Consider the following 17,616-nt stretch of genomic DNA (forward strand, 5'->3'; position numbering starts at 1 on the left):
ATTATAAGGTTTTGCTATGCGCCCTGAGATTTGGTGCTTTAGAAATATAATATAATTTAAGTACAAAGCTGTGTTTTGAGGCTGATTTACCTTCACTTTGCTGTTCTCCCCAGACCTTTGTGGGTTTTCTCCCACAGAAGACACAGAAATGATTAAATAACCATGAAAAGATTACAAAGCAGACATAGTGTAATTGAAACAAAAAGAGTTTAATCTTAGGATTCTTCAGGAGGCTCTTTTTGCTATGAGTCTGTGCGACTCTCGCAACCATTTTCATAAGCTTCCCAACAGTTCCCACATATGTTGAGCACTTGTTGCTTTCCCAGCTAAAAGTGTAGAATTTAAAACCTACTTTTGCTTTGTTTACACTTTTTTTGGTTACACAATTCCTTATGTGTTATTTCATAGGGTTGGTGTCTTTGTTTTCTTGGCTGTAACAGGCTTCTTACAGTTTACCCATAACTGATAAAAGAATAATCTACAATGTCAAAATTCTGAAAAGGTAAAAATGATCTTATAATTTTGGTGAGCATCTCACAATCCTGAAATGCTGTGATTATTTTCATCTTCATCGTGCCAACTTGTGTTTTTTTTTCTTGCCGAGATAAACTTGCACAAAACGTGCCTTTGTATTTTCTAATACAAGCAGTAAAAAATGATCATAAACTCATACATACTTCATCATGTAACAATATTACACAGTGGTGTGATGTCAAATGCATTGATGGGAAAGGCGGAAGGCAGAAAGGAGAGTCTGCCTTTAAAACACTTTATTGGCCTTGCGTGGTGAAGAAGCTGCTGTGGGTGAAGGCCTGTGGCGAGCTGGGAGAGACTAATCAAAATGAACAGCGCTGTTAGACCTGTGAAGGTCACTCTCAGCCATATGTATAAGTGGTGCACTTTATGTGTATCAGACAGAAACATAAAAAAATGAAAGCTTTCTTGTTTGAGAGAAAAATAACAGAGCAAAGCAAATGGACACTAAATTGGGCCCCAGTTACTCAGAAGTCTGATAAAATACAGGACTGTCAGTACCGATTTGATATCTGCCTGCCACTGTGCATGTCACCATGTATCTAACTACCTCGTTACAGTCACCTTGACACTTAGTACGGCACCACTGATGTGTATTATAAAGAGAAATGACCTCATCTTAAATCTTAAGATAAGATCATATCTTTCACAACGTAATAAAAATTTATCCTACCAATTTAATGGATACAATTTTTTTTATAATTAAATGTGCACTATTGAATATCAGATCTTTCTCTAAATCTCTGTTAGTAAATGATTTGATAACCGATCATCAAATTGATTTACTCTGTCTCACAGTGACCTGGCTGCAGCAGGAAGAATATGTTAGTATTAATGAAGCAACTCCTCCCAGTCATATTAATGATCACATTCCTCGAGATTCTGGCCGAGCAGGAGGAGTGGCAGCAATCTTCCACTCAAGCTTATCAATTAACCCGAGGCCTTAACTTAGTCGTAACTCATGTGAAAGTCCTACTCTTAGTCTGTCACACCCAAACTGGAAAACGCAAAAAGCAATTCCATTTGTTGTTGTTTATCGTCCACCTGGTCCTTATTCAGAGTTTCTAACTGAATTCTCTGACTTTTTATCTGATTTAGTGCTGAGTTCAGATAAAGTGATGATAGTGGGAGACTTTAACATTCATGTTGATGTGGACAACGACAGCCTCAGTTCTACTTTCAACTCATTATTAGACTCTACCTGCCGTGTCTCTCCCACAGCTGACCGCCTACAGCCACAGCCTGGTGGCTGTTTACTGCATGTGAGTCATGTCATTTCAGTCATGCACAACTTTTTGTTAATCTGAAGGATGTTAAACGTGTCGGCTTCATGTCTAATGAAATGCGCACTGGTCACCTATATGTTAGAGTTCCGTATCCCCGGTCTGAAATGGCTCATAAACAATGCAGCCTCTCCTCAGCCATTCTCATGTGTACATGTGAATTAAAGTTGTATTCTCTGATGCATATAAACAAAAATTATGACCATGGATTAAGTTGCAGGACTGCATTAAAGTGATGAGTAATGAGGAAAAAAAAATGATATTCTTGCATCTGTCAGTATGATGGAGTATAGTACAGAACCACCAGTAAACCTAAGGCTCAGTTAATACATTTTAGTCTATTGTGACGAAGTAAGATCTCACCATTTTCTGTGTTTACAGGTTTGCTGTTGTGCCTTAAAAAGTTATCAACTTTAGCCATAATTGCTGAAATTGGTGAGTACCATAATGAACAACTGTGAATATTATTTGCCTGTATATTTAAATATAATTTACAAATCCGAAATAAGGCACTTTATAGAAAAGCTTTTAACTTACACAGATGTATACTTAGCAATGTAGTATTTAAATGTAATGTCAGTTGAATTTGTAATGTAGTTTAAATTAGAAACAGTATGAACATTTAACAGCAGGTTAACTACACAACATGGCAACTGTCAAGTAGAAGAAACTGTTCTGCAAGAGCTAGCATCTACTCTTTGCAAGTAAAATCCAATTCTAGCTTCTGTTTGTGGTTGTGGCTCACTTTCCACAGTCTTGAGGTGAAAGACGTACTACTGTAGAACTTGTAGAATTTGAGGTTGTCTCCCAAAAAAGGAAATTATTATTCCTTCTATGTGTACAGGCACTTAACGTAATGAAAGAAAAAGACAGCATTGTCTGCCTTTTTCAATGTAAGAATTGAACTCTGAAGATGACATAATGCCTTAGCAGTTTAACATACACAAACATTGATTTCATAAATCATAAATATTTATTGGGAAATGTCTTTCTTATTCACCAGAAGTGTGAATCTGTGAGTGTGAATTAGTTATGGCCAATTTTGTACTGCAACAAATCCATTTTTATTCTCGTTTTTACTAGACCCTTTTAGATGGGCTGGCCAGTCAGTGAAAAGGCCAGCCAAGCTGCAAGTTATCCTGAACCCGAATGACACCAGGAGGCAAATTCTGCCTGATGGAATTCCTGCCAATGGAGCAGCTTATGGATGAAGTCCGACAAGTCTGTGAGTTAAAATGGAATTTGAGATTGTAGGACCAAGATGGACACTATGGAGGTGCACAAGTGAACTTCACATCTTCTGCAGAACATGAGGATTTGGTAACTGTATGGGTCATCCCAATAACTGATGATGGCAGCCAAGGATTTCATGTCTCTGTCTATGATGGTTTGGAGTCTACTGTCAGACGACACAGAGCTCCTCTCCAAACCCTCCAGCTCTGTCTCTACAAGAACTCAGTTCTGTTCCAGAGAGTTTCTGGGGCCAACATTTTCCTCTGACACTGAACCGCACTTAGAACAGGGAAATGTGGTGTATCGGTCAAATGTGTCACTGAGTTCAAAAACAAAGATATTCTGGAAAAGCTAGCTGAAGAAATATTCAAGTACAAAGATTAATTGGATGCTAAACTTCCAATCTCGTATTTGTAATGGTTCAATATAAGGTAACATTCGGTATGGCTATTTTATAAAGGGATAGCCAAGTTTTAATACCACAGGAAAGTTTTGATGGATTTTGCATTGCTTATCTCATGTTTTAAAGAAAAGATGTACCATGTTGTATGTTAGCATTGATGTGGTTAATGTTACAGAACAGTTAAAAACAGATCAAAGACCAGAATTTACTCATTCTGTGTTTTTCCTCAAGTGTTGATGTGTAATACACATATTAGCTAGCTCTACTGACTGCAAATGTCAGGTTTTATTTGTGTATTTTGGTTTTATTTTTTAATACATAACAGAAGGTGATGCATATTTTAAAAACATTACAATAAAGATGGTCTTTTGAGGAGAACCTTCCTATATTTGTGCATTGAGTAAATTAAATTGAATATTGACTGTAACTAAATTTCAGTTTCATCTTAAGGGGAAATTCTGCTTTTATAATACAGAAGCTACCGTCGCTGTTAATAGTCAAATTTAGAGGGTAAAAAAAGCCAAAAATATTATTGTATTGACCTACATTAAGCAACATTTTTCTTGTGACAAAATAAAATGTATGTACTTAAGATAAAGTTAAATTATAGTTTGTACTCAATAAAACATTTGACTTGAGAAAAACTAATAAATTTGCTTGTAAAAAATTAGAGTATTTATATTAGTTTATTCTAAAGTAAAAAAAACTTTACTTGGATGTAATTGTAAATATTATTTTTTTTCTAAAGTGAAAACATTTAGTTGTAACAAAGTGAAATATGGTGCATGGTCTTTATACTAAATCAGAATTTTTACTTTCTATGAAAGTACATTTTTGTCTTGGGTAAAAGAAAAATGTTTGATTTATGTTAAATACAATTTTTTAAGTTTTACCAAATCATAAATATAATTTGAGAAAAACTAATAAATTTAACTGTAAAATTTTTTTAGCATTTTTTGCATTTTAATTTTTTCAGTGCAGTAACTTCATGCTTTTTTTTTCTCTCCCATAGCTTTTGCTTATTATCTGTTGTCTCTCCATTCAGTTCCTTCGCTCGCGTAGTTTCTGTTCTTTCTTTTGCAGATGTCCCGTCATGGAGCTGCATGTCTCGGCCCTGCGCTTGTCATCTTCACCAGCAGTTCTTCTCTTGTATCTCTATGCTGTCCTTTTCTCTCTCTGCTCTCCTCTCACCCCAACCGGTTGAGGCAGATGGCCGCCCACCTCTGAGCCTGGTTCTGTCGGAGGTTTTTTTCTTGTTAAGAGGGAGTTTTTCCTTCCCTCTGTTGGAGGTTTTTCTCCCTTAAAGAGGAGTTTTTCCCTCCTAGCTTATGTGGGAATTGTTGAATTGCTGTGTTTCTCTGTATAATGCTGTTCTAAGTAATACATTCTGCTGTAAGGACTTTAATGTGTTACGTGCCATGACATAAACTGTGTTGTGATTTGGCGCTACATAAATAAAATTGAATTGAATTGAATTAATGTTACCTGTTTACGGCACTCTGTGTAATTAGATGGAAATACAGTTTTCAGTTAGTTTACAATCCAATGAGAATAGACATTTTTAAATGTAGCTGTAAGCACAAAGTATGCCCATAAAACTCATTCATGTAAACATTCTGTAAATATACAGCTCTGACAGCCACAGCTACAATTCACAGAAACAAACAAGGAAAGAAATGATGATTCATTTATTTGAAGAGTACATCTAACAGACAGTGTTGCGATGGGTTTTTCAGTCAGCTGTGATTACAAGCCCAAGCTCTCCCAAGTTTTGGAGAAACTTTGAAAGAGAAAATTAAAAGACAGATTACCTCTACACAAATGACTGGTGTTTCATCCGTATCCAGAAGAGGGCAAAGTCCAATATTAGTGCTGTATTTAATAACTCTTTGTCCAGGTTCCTCCCAGTTATTTAAGTCAAACTTTTAAGATACATCTGGTCAAGCAAGGCACAGCAGACAGAGGTGAGGTGGTCCCAGTGTGTCTCAGCAGTAGGAGAAAAAGAGTTAAAGAGTTCCTGTGCAAAGAAAGGACATGATACAAAACCCTGCAATGCTTAAGAAGCCATGATGTACATTGTTCTTTATCCTCCAGAGAGGGGATGTGGGCTGCTGTCCTGACTGTGACAATGTGGGCTGAACAGACCCATCTACCTGCTCAGGTGAAGTTGGGTAGGTAGATGGTTGGTTGGTGTGAAGGCGGGACCGAGCTGTAGCTTGGTAGACCTGTTACACACTTCAAATTTAGCAGTCTGAAAAGCAAAAGAGAAAGAGGAGATCAAAGGTTTAAGGGAGCAGCTACAGAGATTCCTCGAGGAAAAAAGAACCGTTTTTCTTCCACCCAGAGGAAATCTTTCAAGTCCAAAATGAGAGTATGTTTCCTAGCTGTGGACAATGCCTGGTTGATACGAATACTGCAATGAATAATATGTGAGGTTGTAAAGCACTCGTCCTTTCAGCATTGAGTAAAACAGTGCTCCCAGGCTAGCTCCACAGCAAGCAACAGCAGAGGAATGGAAAGGGGCAGGCAGAGATGAAGGGGAAAGACAGAACAAAGATGAGCAAGAGCTTAATTTTAACATGAAAGTACTTATTTTAGAATTTGACAACAAAGTGAAGAGCAGAAGCCAGATATCACAGCACAGACGGTGTCAAAGGTGCTGTCAGTGGAGAAATTGCTCAAGTAAAAGTCAATGACTCACACTCTCCGGTCATCAGAGTTGAACTCCACCAGGACATTTTGCAGCTTGAACGATAGAGTGGGAGTGCATGTAGATGGTCACTGTAAAACCATATTTCCACATAAAAAAAAAAAAATAGGTTCCAAACAAAATCGGTTAGATTTGTTTCTCATAGTTTGTTTCAGCTAATGTAGCCCTGGGAACAAGGTAATTTAAACATAAAAGATACTTGAATGTCTCTGAAATCTGAATTATTATTTTTTTTAGTCCCAGTTGTCTATCAGAAAAATTTGTATTCTCTTGAAGCCTGAAATTGAAATTGATCAATTTTAACCTGTTCGTAAGTGAATGGCACAGAATTTGATATTTTAAGGGTACACTATTAAGATTGTCATATGCACCTACTTCGAATTCAGTCTTGTTAGACACACAAGGAGGTGCAGCAGTGCAGAAACATGCAAAATATTGAAAATAAGAAGAATTGCAGTGTGGAAAATTATTATTGTGTACATCAATATGCGCACGTGCAGATCCATTTCCTCTGGAGAGACTTCCTAATGTTTGTCAAATATGCCATTATAACAGCAAACCAAAGTGCAAGTGCACCTGGCTTTTGAAGATGACACCCTCATTGGCACCCAAAAAACACGTATAAGAGGCTAAATTGAACCCATTTGAACCATGTGCTCAGATTATCTACTGTTAAACTCACAAAAATAGATCTGGCCATAACTTAAATACACGTGCGCGATTGTTGAAATATTTCCCTTTGTGTTCGACATCAGATCAAACTCCTCACCACTCATTCAAACCTCATGTCCACTGCATGAATGTGTTTGATGGCCACTTGCAAGAACATAAAAGGTATTTCCTGTTGCTCAGTGAATGTTGGAATGCATGCAGCCTCCTGCACAGATTGGACGGAGCTGAAGATGCACATTCTCCAACTCCATCGAAACTACACACATAAACAGCAGCTTTCAGGTTGTTGTTTTTTTTTTTTTTTTTTTTTTTGGGGGGGGGGTCACACTATCAGTTTGCTTGTGTTTGCAGATGATCAAATCTTGTAGATTTTCTCCTCCTTAGACGAGACGTTGTTAAAACAAACTTTGTGATGCCTCCTCATTCTCCCTCAGTTTAAACCAGGATGCTAAACTGTTGGATTCTGTGTTGCTGGATTTAATGACACGTGTGCTACTGCTACACCTGATCTCAGCTTAATCCCTGGCCTTTCTGCTTTCTGTTTCGATACAAGCATCCTTCACTGCCACCATGTTCAGTGGTGTTTGAGCTGTTATCCTTTTCGTGGGTTTCTCACATCACTGTCAGCCTTACTTTTTTCAGACCTCAACCAGCTGTTTAGAAGTGAAACTAAGCTGGGGTCATTCATGTTGGAGTTGATTCAGCGTCTCTTCTACTTGTTGGAAGTCCTGGCTTTAACACTGGCCATCCTTAGTCTCTCCTCACTGAATCCTCCACTGACACCTTGTGACAACAGGGTCACAACACCTGATCCTTTTGCTGGGAATCTCTGCCACATCACATCAGCCCTCCTCATCCTCACTGACATCCTCCTGCTCGTTGGTGAAGGGGTCAGTGGAGTGGCCGATGTTGCATCAGTCCTTTTCACTGGGTGATACTGCGACATCAGTATTTACTCTTTCCCCATTTGTTCCAGTGAACAACCAACATTTTAGTGTGTTTTACTAATTAATGATAAAGCAACAGCTTGATAACCACCATGATGTGTTGTGGTTCTGTATTCAGATTTACTAGACCTAAGAATCACATTATGAACTCATGTAGCGCAAGTGATAGTTCAAGAATAAGAAAACAGAAGCTGACTTACACTGGGTGCACAATATTGCTCTGTTTGACAGCCAAAACACAAGGGGGTCAGGATTGTTACAGATTTAATGTCTGAAAGGGGATTTATATACCAAATAACCTCTAAATTTATCCATCTGCATCTGCTACATAGAAACAGTACATTTAAAAAGATAATTTGATTTTTTTTTTTTTTGCTGAACTTGGGTGGAAGGAAGATGGATATCAGATCCTCAAACTCACAGTACAAGATCAAGTAAAGTTTGAGCACAACTCAAGTAAACTAACTGAGAAGAACCTTCTATCAGGCCACAGCACAGAACGACATAACAGATTCAGGATTTGAAAAACATAACAGCATGTCTCTGAGCCGTAGTTCGGACACTCAACACTTACATTGATGTTTCCGACAGTCCAACCAACCAACAATATCCAAACAAATTACAAATAAGCAAACAAATATCAGAGGATTTGTGCATTTTCAATTATTATATTTCGATTAGAAAGGGGAACGACTGAGTTGTCATGTGTGTGCTGTGTGATCCTTCTGAAGCCAACACAGTGATGTTGAACTAATAGTCAATGGCAAAACCAGGAAGTCTATCCAGACATTTTAAACTCTAACATTCATTCACTCTGACCAAATCACAGCTGAATCACACCCTGTCAGATTAGCATAGATTTACACTGTATCATAAATGTATCTGCATAATTTTTATATCACACTGTGGACTAGTTCTGTATGTCTATCTACATATAATGAAAGATCCCAGAGGAAGAGATGCCGAGCCCTATATATAGTTTATTTATCTTGGCTCTGCACAACACTACAATATGCACTTCTCCATTTTGCTGCTCTAACAGAAGAATGTTTGAGTGGCTCCACTAGGATTTACTGCTATCAGCCTGTATCCTGTTACACGTGTTTTGAGGAACTGCAGAGCATTTATGGGAAAACAAGGGGAGTGAGTGATAGACAAGTAGCCTGGTAGAAAAGGCCTGCTGAGCAGCTCTTTATTCTTTTCCACTGGCTAGAAACCCTCCTGCGCACACATACACTAAAGCCATATATCAACTACTGCACCACTGTAGCTGGTCAGCTTAACCAGCTCTGTTGCAATTTTTCAGATGTTCTAAATGTCATGATTTTTACACATGAAGCTGTAAAAATCAGGTATTGTCTCTAATTTAAGTATTTTTTGGTCATGCATATTTCTCCATAATTGTCTAATTTTTCCAAACCTTTCCAGAGTTTTGTAAAGTGTGAACTGCAGTGAACAAAATATCACTGGCATATGAAAAAGCAACAACAATAGTCTGCCTTGCCTGAGGGCCATCTGCTAAAAAAAATGCATCCCAATTACTGAGTCAGTTGGGCAGCACAGGGTTCAGTAGATGTAACCGCTGTAATTTATTTGGTTATGATGTATCATTCTTACTCTTTAACTGACTTGACTACCTCCTCCAGCTAAAATCATTTCAAAGAAACTCCTCAGCTGAAAGAATTGAGATATGCACCTGATCTCCTGAACTTAAGGGGAACTTTAGGGACTTAAGGAGACATGAATGTCTCCTTAAGTCCCTGCAGCATCCAGGAATTATGGGATGGCAGGTACACAGCAGCGTGCCAGCTACCCATTAAAGTTTCCCAAAAGACACTTCTCAAGCTGGATCATAAAGCTGCGTGTGCACTGGCTTATCGATCCTTCCCAGGCTTTGAGGAAGAAAGAGAAGGATGGGAAGTGGAGAATTCAAGCTGTGCTGCCTCAACAGCAGGACGAGCAACTGTGAAAGAGGAGAGGAGGACCAAAAGACAAAGAGACAAGAAGAGTGAAAAGAGACTAACAGGCCAGTTAAAGTTTGACTGTACGGTGATGCGTTAGCTTGACTGGAAACTCTCAGTAAACAGCTTGACTTTGAAAGACTTTGTAACAACACTGAGAAATTGTTGAATTAAATATGATTTTTAGTGGTATTGAATATTTACAAAAGCTATGGCTATGCTTACAATTCTTAACTACCAAATAAAAAGCTTGCTCAAACAAAAAAATTGGCAACTTTTCTGGATTTCCATTTCACTGTTTTGAGAATTAACCTGAAAATTGAGACGAACTGAAAGCATTCATTGAACCTTTTTGCCAGAGGGCAAAAATGCAATGTTGATGGATGGAAAGGCCAGCTAAGACTGTCAAAGCCGTGAACAGGCAAGAATCTGTAAAAAAAAAAAAAAAATGAAATCATCACCTCAACTCATAACAGACTTTCGCTCAGTTCCCAGATCCGCATCCCAGTCGAGCCTCACCTGAGCCTCACCACGAGATGGAACTGAGATCTTCAAAGAGTTATCCGCTGAAAAATCTACAAGAAATGCCAGAGTCAGCATGTTTCAAGGCCCTTTTGAAAAGTTTTCAACCTCTTGCTGAAGTTTCAAAATTCCTTATAAAAGAGGAAGCTTGCAGCTGTCTGACTGGTATGTTCTGCTCATGGTCACACACTCTGCTTTCCATCTGTTTTTTTATTGAAATGTCTCTTAGCAATATCCCCACAAGAAGCTGGAAGACTTCAGAAAGAAAGTAAACTGAAGAAGAACATTCATTTGATTAGATAGTGAACTTTCTGTTTACCAAAAGCAGATTTGAGTTGACATTCAAAAAGTCTGTTCATTTGAAACGCAAAAGCATACACAGTGACCTGGTCTGTTCATAACCATGACTCATTATTGAAAGAAATAGTCACTGAAAATGAGCTCATTCTCTATGATGCCACATTCTTTTCAGTGAGTTCAGTACAGAGTCAATCACCTCAGGTTGTTCAAACTTCACTAATGAACACACATATTATAATAACTCAGTGTAAAACCGCAACCTGTTGTTTTTACACTTTTGTTTGTGTACAGGTTGAATAAATGAGATACGATGTCTCGGTCAGCTTTAAATGTTTTGGGTGGCATATTTTTAATTTTGGAGATGCAGGACAGCTGTTTCCCCATGCGCTCAGACTTTATGTTAAACTAGGTGAGTTACATCGCTGTATTAATATTTTCCTCAAACACTGTGTGAGAAAGCTTATTTTTCAAAATGTTGAACTATTCACAAAGCCTATTGTCTGCTGTCAATCCTGTGATTTGTATGTCCAAACATCGTTCCTGACCAACCACCAACAATTAATGTGCAGTGCAACAACAACCCACAAACATTTACAATAAAGTATTTGCAGCTGGAGTCAGACCCAGTTCGTTGTATTGCTTAGGAAACATAATCTGAATATTGCTTTATGTGCTCCGGAACAATTTAAGGGTCAGTCAGAGAAAATATATTAAAAAAAAAAACAATCAAGGTGTAGACTGTGTTAACAATGACTGTGCAGTGTAAACTCACCTTTCTTTTTTATACTGCATATACACATAGCAAAATAATGAGAGACAATTAAAAACATTAGATTCCTCTAAGTAGCCTTGATGACAGCTTTGCACATTATTGTACTGTTATTTTACTGTACTGGCAAATTAGCTGAATGAAATACCTCCATTAATGCTTTTTAATAGACAGGTGAATTTGTGTAATTGTTTTGCTTTCCTAAGGCGTGTGAGGCCATCAGATGAGTTGGAATGAGTTAGTGTTGGTATACAGCTAAACAGCCCTCACCAGCCACTGCAGCCATGTCATGGCAAGAACTGCTCACCTAAGCAAAGAAAAACAACAGTCTATCAGTACTATAAGACACAAAGGTTAGTCAGTCCAGAATAGTTTCAGATCTTGAAGGTTTCTTTAAGTTCAATGGCAAAAACAAATCAAACAATGTGATGAAACTGGTTCCCATGAGGGCCCACCAGAAGAGGAAGACCAAGAGTTTCCCTTTACTGCAAAGACAAAATGAATGCCTCAGAAAACAACAATCAACAGCACCTCAGATTAAGAAAACAAACAAAATTGACATAAAATCAATGGGAATCTGGATTTTGGCCTGATGAGTCCAAGTGTGAGATCGCTGGCTCCAGTCTCTGTGTCTCTCTGAGAGGGTCAAACAGTTTGAGTCTGCATGTGTGGTTCCTTCCCACTGTGAGGCCTGGAGGATAAACTGTGATGGTGTAGGGGGGCTTTGCTGATGACGCTGTTGGAGTCCAAGAGAGGAATTCAAGGCAACATTTAACCAGTATGGCGACCACAACATTCTGTAGTGACACACACCATCCCATCTGGTTTGAGCTCAGCGGAAACATGATTTGTTCTTCAGCAGGCTCTGTGAGAGCTGTTTAACCAAGACGCAGAGTAATGGAGCGTCATATGAACTGGCCTCCACAATCACCCAACTGAGATGGTTTGGGATGAGCTGGACCACAGAGGGAAGAAAAAGCTGTAAATACTGTATGTGCTCAGCATATATGGGAACTCCTTCAAAACTGTTGGAAAAGCTTCAGGGGAAGACCTTATGAAGCTGGTTGAAAGAATAAGAAGAGTGTGCAAATCTGGTGTCACGGCAGTATTTAAAATATATTTTTGACATGTTTACACTTTGTTTGCGTTGTACATATGTTATTTTTTTTACGTTTAATGTCTTAAATGTCTTTATCCACAATGTGTAAAATAGTAAAAAATAACAAAAAAAACCTTGAATGACACTGAGTCCGACACTGAGTTTGCTTACAGTGTAAGTAAAACCTTTGTCAGAGGACAACTGGAAAATTAAATATAGATTCATAATATGATGTATAGATCAATGGAAAGTTTTCATATTCACATGGTCTGCATGCTCTACACCCCTCCATCATTGCCCCCTACCCCATCTCACACACAATACAAAAGAACAGAAATGTTCAACATAGACAGACACAAATCAAGCAAAACTAATATAAAAAGAGATGAGCACACAAGTATTAGTACCACCAAGGATAAAGGATAAAGTCAGGAGGAAAACTAAATACATAAAAAACATCCAGGTCCTTCCAAATCCTCTTCTGTGCCTAACAATAAGCCAATCTGGGTTGCAATATTGGATTTTTGAAAAATGTAATAAAGTCAAAATTTTAAATGAAGTGGTTACGACTGTTGACAGAGTTGTGGTTTGGGGACAAAAAAAACCCCATCTTTATTCAGTGCCATGCTTTCACTCCATGTGCAACCGAGGTGTTCAAACTAAAAACACAGAAGTGAATTCAGGTTTAAGTAGCACCACTGTGAATCCTGCAGTAAAAGGACATGCAGATACACAAACTGTTATTTCACTGGGGCACCATCATTTCTATTTATCCAGAGAAAGAAGGCAAGTTAAACATGGTAAACAAAAGATTGTTCTAGGCCTATATTCCAAAGTCATTATGAAATAGAAATTATTCTGGTTGGCAGGAGAAGACAGTTCAGGTAAAGGCGTCAAATTTTCACATTGGTGCAGCCACTGACAATAAAGAAAATTAATGTAATTTCCTCTTTACACAACAAATATTCTTGATATCAAACCAACATCGAATGTAGAATTAATGACAACTTTCCATGACGTTATGCATTGGTTTGATCACACCCTGCTGGTGATACATGGTTATATCACCTTTCAGCTGGCCTTTTCCAAATTATCCACACCAGCTGCCATTGTCACTGTTTGTGTGACTCTAGTCAGAAAGTGCAGTTCTGTGAGTTCATCTGACATCTTGTTTGAGATTATGACCCTTTTCAAATTGGAAAATCCAGTGAATGTAAGACAGGCATCAGCTATGTTCTGTCCAAAACATATTCAGAGCATAATTCCAGTTTATTTTAGAAAAGCAGATTAATAGTACAGAAAGGTATTGTGTATAGATGACAGGGTTGGCAGTAGAGTGGTTACTACTTTGCTGCCAGTTCCCAGAATAAACCGAGAAGAAAATTGCCTGTAAATTATTGAAAGAAAGCATCCTCCCTCACATCATCTGTAGCGTTCTGTCAGGTTGTCTGAAGTTACACCTGCTCGTGAACACCAAACACTGATGGGGGCTGATTGGTTTCTTTATGCAGAGTAAACAAACATCTGGATACACATGAACAAACAAAATCCAAGGCAGGTGACTGTGACCAGTTAACAGATGCCTAAATAGAGAAAAGAACTAACATCCAAGCAGATACACACACACACACACACACACACACACACACACACACACACACACACACACACACACACACACACACACACACAGAAAGAGAGAGAAGAATACATATTAAGCTATTTTACCACTGGATTCTAACATTCATTTTGAATTCCTAGAGAATAAAATTTTTTAACAGACTTTTTAAAGGACTTTTTATATTCAATTTGGGTGCTTATAGTGTGTCAAAGCACATGCTATCCACTGTACCATACATGCCATTTAAGCCGCTGGGACAGGACAAATGACACTTACCCACCACCTCCACAAAGAACTGGGTTCAAAGGAGCAGCTGGCGACACCATATGTCCATGAAGGTAGCACATATGTCTGTCTGTGTACTCCTCGGGCCAAAAATAACAGCAGTGTTGAGAAGCACAATGCATCACACTGGCTATTCCCCCTTCGAAAGAAAAGGAAGAATAAAAGCACAATAGGTAGGGCAGATTTTTCTGAATATCTTTAAATATTTCCATTTTGGATCAAGGATTGTATTTGTTTAACTGAAATTTAGCTGTGCTTTGAAACAAAAGGTTCATGTGATCCTCATTATTGCTCTGTGCTACATTGTGTGAGTCCTATTGTTTCGCAACACATAATCATGTGCAGTAAGTTAAAAAAAAAGACCAATGTTTGTGAATATTGTGGCAACGCATTTGGTAGTTTTGTGAGATGATTAAGTCTGAGCAAAGTTGGTGGAGTGACTAAAGCAACATTAAATGTGAGAGGAAGTGTGGAAAAAGTTTTCCTCTGATCGACATAGAAACTGCAAGAGCTGAGCCTAACACAGAAAGAGCAGCGAAACTAACATGTCCATCAATGACAGCACAATGCATGAAAGATTATCACTTCGAGCTGAAGTGCAACAGGTGCATATAAATCAGGTAAATAACATAACTACAATATTTGATAAATGATAATGTCTGTCACTTAGGGATTGTGGGATCAAGTTATCAAGTGTCAGATATTAAAACTTCACTTTTAATTTAAAAACCCCTCCCTTCAAATTAAAAGCAGTGAAGCGCTTCCTTTATGGTTCAGCCATATTTTAGGGTTTGACCAAGTGTTGTGTTTATTTCTGGAAGGGCAGGAGTCCCAATGATGGGCAACTAATGAACTATATGCACTGCAGTAACTGTGCAGGAACTAAAGGCTTCTTTGTGTACAGCTGCCTTGCTACTGTCTGCTGATAGCCTGCCTGTGAGGTATTTAGGGAACATAGTAAATTGTAGTGTCTACCAATAGTCTACATGTAAGGCCTTAAGAGGATATCTGTAAATTGTAGCTTCAGGGTAGGTTATACTGTCTCCCTCTAAACTGCATGAGTCTCTGCATGCACATGGGTCTCACACTGCACCACCCACTACTACAAGTACATTCTTAACCTGTGGGAAACACTGTTATCTATAAACTAACACAAGTAATGAGTCTCATTAATGGAGGAATATTGGATGAAGCAGGGCTGTTACAACCACCACTCCGTCAACTGTACAGACTATTCAGTGGTTGCACCCAGCAGACAAAATGCTACAGACACATGTTGCAATAAATGACGCTGTGTTGAAATAGCAGAAGCCACTGTCTTCTCCTTGTTTTACAAAGACAGGAGAGTGAATGCTAATTTCAGATCATCTCAGTCTCTGCGCTTTCTAGACAGATGCATTTACACCTATTCAGCATCTAGTTAGAATGTCTTTTAAACTGCATCCTGTGTTGGTTTGGATAGCAATCTGACTCTAATGTTCTTTGATGTATTGACAGTTGGCTTTTTTATATTGGATTGCTATCGAATTCACCCATAAGTGGCTAAGTGCAAATGGGTCATACATGAATCAATAGCTCTGCTCTCAACTGCCAACAGAAGAGTAAAAGCAGTACCAATAGATCATTCACAAAGTATTACATTCAATATCAAGATTGTGTAGACTGCACAGCCCTTGAAAACATATTAAACTAAAGGGCTGGACCTCTGCTGGGAAAAGAAGCCTACACTTAATTGGTGGTTTTGATCACTGTGCACAACTCCTGGAGTATTTGAGCTGAGCCTTAAATTGCCCCTGATGTATGAGTATAGGAAAATATGAGTCACTGAGGCTTTTGAAAAATGAATGGAGGGAGATGTCTCATGGGGATACTTCCGGTCAACAAAATAACTAATGTTGGAGCATAGAAACAAATTTGAAAGGCCAGTGGGCATCATATAATAACGGAAAACATTTTACACAGTAAATTAAATATAAGTGCATATCATTATGTTTAAGAGTTTAAAGAGTGTTGAGTTGATGGTGCCAAAGGGTTTTATTTAATGGGCTCACAGTAGTCATGACGGATGGTACTACAGGAGCTCTGAAGCCGCTGCTTCCCTGTCTTTTACTGAGACTTTACAAAAGAAGTTACGAGAAACATTTTCTGCAATTATTTGTCCCTGTCGCTGGCGCTGCTCTCATCTCTGCCTCCAGTTATAGGCAGAGCCAACTGAAGCACCGACTGCTTCTCGCTGCTGAAACGTCTGATTTGGATGTCAGACAGAGAGGAGACACAGGCTGAGGATATGGGAACGAGAGACACAAATAGACAAGAACGGACCAGAGGAAGATGCCTGGAGACTTTTCCTCTGCCCTCTAATTGGTGTGAAAAAGATAATGCAAATGAAAAAGTGGCCTGCTGAATGATGATAGAAGCTTAAAACCAGTTTGCGGCATATCTGTTCTGTACTGATGGCACAGTTTCTGTATTGCTTGTGAAATTAGGGCGGAGTACTTCTAATCTGGCTATTCAACACCTTCTTGTTTTAATAAGCTTAGAGTTGCCTTTATCCTCCTCTTGCCTAAACCCCCTTACTGACAGCTCAACACTCTCATCATACACAGAGAAAAGAGAAAACATGTTTTCTTCTTCAAGCTTTTTATTGCTTCATGCAGTCCTTCAATCTTTTGGAACACACACTCCCTGCATGCTGCTGTGACAGATGCTGATACACTTATTTATTAAAATTAAAAAATGTTCTGCTCTGAACTGAGTGAAGTGGAGAAGGATTGTTAGCAAACCGATACATTTACATTTGGCTGCTTTTATAAAGATGGCTATCAGGGGTGAAATATGTGACTTTTGTTTGGAAAGACCACATCAGTAATGTGACTTTCTGTGAGAGAGGGACATTGTTTTAATCTGTGTGATAGTCTCGGCATTTATTTAGAACAAATTAAATAAACAAACCCAAAACAATAACTGCCTGTTTTGCAATTGTAACAGTTATTTCATGACAATTGGGGAAATGTGCAAAGACACCTGTTTGCAGATCAGTTTAATGCTTCTGCAGTGTGTAATCTTTGACCTCAAACTACATTATCGCAGGCTGCCACAACATATACAGTATTGAACTATCATTCACTCAGGTACTAACTTGCCTGGCAAACAAAGACATCGTAAAAAAACATTCATTAGAGGTGGAGTTACTAATCGTGTATCCACAGTTTCACAGCACTGATTCAAGTCAGTATAGCAGTAAGCCTACAGTACAGATGTCAAAAAAACTATACAT

Source organism: Brachyistius frenatus, unplaced genomic scaffold (genome assembly GCF_029030835.1).
Source record: "Brachyistius frenatus isolate BFR_SWC_R1_liver_20210118 unplaced genomic scaffold, ASM2903083v1 Contig_85, whole genome shotgun sequence".
NCBI lineage: Eukaryota > Metazoa > Chordata > Actinopteri > Embiotocidae > Brachyistius > Brachyistius frenatus.